A 3,336-nucleotide genomic window follows, 5' to 3' on the forward strand; every position below is an offset into this window, starting at 1 on the left:
TGTTTTCATGTGGGAGCACCCCTGTGTAGCCTCCATGAGCCTAGTATTTTCAGTGCAAGGGCTGTCTTTAGTATGGATGCCTGCCACAGCCACATCTTTCCTCATTGTGTGCTGGCTGATATCCCCGTGATAGGGGGTGTGATTAGTATTGTGGTGACCAGAGCCTGCACTGGACGTTGAGCAGGGCCTCCTCTTTGCTCTGTGATTGTAAAGCCCTGTCAAGGGCAGAGTCTGTTCCCCAGTTGTTTGAGTAGAAGCCCCCAGATCTGTTTCTGAGCTGCAGTGTGAGGTAGGTGGGACTGGAGCACTTCCGCTGGGAGAGGAGCCACTGCGTATTCCTCTGCAGGAGCTGTCCACCAGGAAGTGCACTCTGTGGTGTCGCCTATCACCCACCGTGCCCACTCACAAAGCACACTGTCGTTGCCACTGCCATTGGCCCCGCTTCAACCATGAGAATGCTGGCATTTGGCCTGGGTGTCCCTCAGGCACTGTGCTCACAAGGCCACCAGCACAGATCCGAGATCTGTCAAAGTCAGGCATGGGGACTGCCATAGTTGTGCACCTGGACCTGCCGTGGAGCTACAGAATGAGTCTTGACCCCGGCCCTGCCTCCGCATGCCTATAAAGGCCTGCAGCTGCTAACAGCAGTCCCACCCCAGCCATAGGAGCACCAGTAATCCACTTGGCTGGGGAGTGCAGCAAGGTGGCCAGGACTGCCTGTGTTGGTCTCTCTCTCTTCTGTGTGCCTCAGTCTGGCTGCTGTACTTCCCTCTGAAGCTCCCTATCTGTCCCAGCTGATCTCCCAGCTGGTAAAGGGGGTTCCCAGGCTGAGGGAACATTTCCTCTTTCAAAGCACCCTCCCAGGGGCAGATGTCCCATCCGGAGTCCTTTTTTTTCTTTCACGTTTCCTGGTTACCTGACCTTTCTTGCAGCTTTGGTTGTATGAGATCTTCTGCCAGCATTCAGTAGGTATTCTGTGAGAACTGTTCCATATGTAGATGTATTTTTTATGTATTTGTGGGAGGTGTGCTCTATATCTTTCTATTCTGCCATCTTGCCAAAGTATCTCATTTCTTTCTTTCTTTTTAATTTTTTTTTTTTTTTTGGCTGCGTTGGGTCTTTGTTGCTGCACGCGGGCTTTCTCTAGTTGCGGCGAGCGGGGGCTACTCTTTGTTGCAGTCTGCGGGCTTCTCATTGTGGTGGCTTCTCTTGTTGCAGAGCACGGGCTCTAGGTGCCCGGGCTTCAGTAGTTGTGGCACGCAGGCTTCAGTGGTTGTGACTTGTGGGCTCTAGAGCGCAAGCTCAGTAGTTGTGGCACACGGGCTTAGTTGCTCCGCGGCATGTGGGATCTTCCCGGGCCAGGGCTTGAACCCGTGTCCCCAGCATTGGCAGGTGGATTCTTAATCACTGCGCCACCACTTCCACCACAGGGAAGCCCCACTTCTTTCTTTTTCAAGCAGGAATAATATTCCATTGTATGTATATACCATATTTTGTTTATCCATTCATCCATTGATGGACATTTGGGTTGTTTCCACCTTTTGGCTATTGTGAATAATGCTGCTTTGAACAGTGGTGCACAAATATCTGTTGGAATCCCTGCTTTGAATTCTTTTCAAAGAACTGTATATACAGTTCTTGTATTTATATATATAGATATCTATATCTATATCTATATCTATCTATATATATATCGTATATATATGGGTATATATGGGTATATTTCCAGAAATGGAATTGCTGGATCAAAGGGTAATTCTAATTTTTTTTGAGGAACTGCTACACTTTTTCATAGCAGCTGCACCATTTAACATTCCTATCAGCAATGCACAAGAGTTCCAATTTCTCACATTCTTGTCAGGATATTTTATCATACAATATCTTGTATGATTTTTTAAAAATATCTTTTGCTTTAAATATATTTTTATCAGAACTTCGTAGCTACAGATTCCAGCTAATTCTAATTGTGGAAAAATGACTATCATATAAACTGATCGTAAAGTCCTCATTGGCAAACCAAGTGGTCAAAACAGATTTACCTTCTGTTAGAAGAAGTCTGGCTTCATTTTATACGTTTCCATAAAAAACCTCTCACTTCTGAATTTCAAGACAGAGCTGTGCCATGAATTTTTTGCCTGAATGAAATAAAGTACTACCAGTTTCAATATTTCTTCCTAATGCTCTCTTTGCTTTACTTTCAAGGTGTTCTCTTTCAAGATTGATGTATTATTTGACAGTAATGAGATGAAAGAGGTGAGGTCCTTATTAAAAAAAAAACCAAAACAAAACACACAAAACTGTTTACTTGGCAACCCGGGAAGTTTTTACACACAGGGACATCGTGCCGCAGTAATATTTAAGATGTATGAGAAGTATGTCTGTCTTTTGTAAAGTGGGAGAATGGTGATCATGAAGGGGTAGGTGGAAAAGGACACCCTGAAGGAGAATGGTGATGGCGGAAAGCAAGTTGAAGTTGACTCTCTTAAAAAAATATGTGCCGGGGGCAGAGTCAAGATGGCGTACTAGGAGGACACGGAATTCGCATCTCTGCACAACTAGGGCACCTACCAGGCACTGATGGGGTACCAGTGACTGGGTAGGACGTGGGGCATGGTGGGAGTGAAGGGGGAGGAGAAGTGGAGGCAGGACGGGACTGGTGCCCATGCCCAAGGGGGAAATCGGGGAACCACTGGGAGGGCAGATGATCAAAAGGGAGTGTGGCCAGGTTTCCCCCACCCACTTGGGCCCCCAGGAACCTGCTGAGATCCCGGGCCTGATCCTTTGCCCACCGAGGCCCCCTCCAGCCACGCGCGTCCTGAGGGAGAGGAAGTGGGAGCAAAAGTAAAGGCTGGAACTCCGGGACCGGCACCCCTGAGGGGCGGCTGGGGGAGGGGAGGAGTTCCTACACCCAGCGGGACCCACCCATGGTTAGGGGTCCAGCAGCGACGGGGGAGACGGTGGGGGAGGGGGTAGAAGGAACGGAAGGGAACATGGCCAACGCTTTCCCTGTCCACTTAGGCACCGGGGAGCCTGTTGGGCTCCCGGGCCTAATCCTCTGACCTCGGAGCCTCCCTCCTGCCACGCAGAGCCCAAGCCCCGTCCCTACACCCCCACCCAGGGCCCCACCTCTACACTCGGAGACCCCCTCCAACATGCTGGGCCTAAACCCCACCCACAAACCTTCACTCAGGGCCCTACCTCCAAACTCCAGAACCCCACACTCCAGAGGCCCTCCTTTCCACGTGCTGCCTCTCTCCTTTTGCGCAGGTCCCAAGCAGAGGCCCTGCCCCCTGCTCAAATGTCACCGCCCCCCTCACCTAGATCCTGCCCCACCCC

This window comes from Physeter macrocephalus, chromosome 14 (genome assembly GCF_002837175.3).
Source record: "Physeter macrocephalus isolate SW-GA chromosome 14, ASM283717v5, whole genome shotgun sequence".
Taxonomy (NCBI): Eukaryota; Metazoa; Chordata; class Mammalia; order Artiodactyla; family Physeteridae; genus Physeter; species Physeter macrocephalus.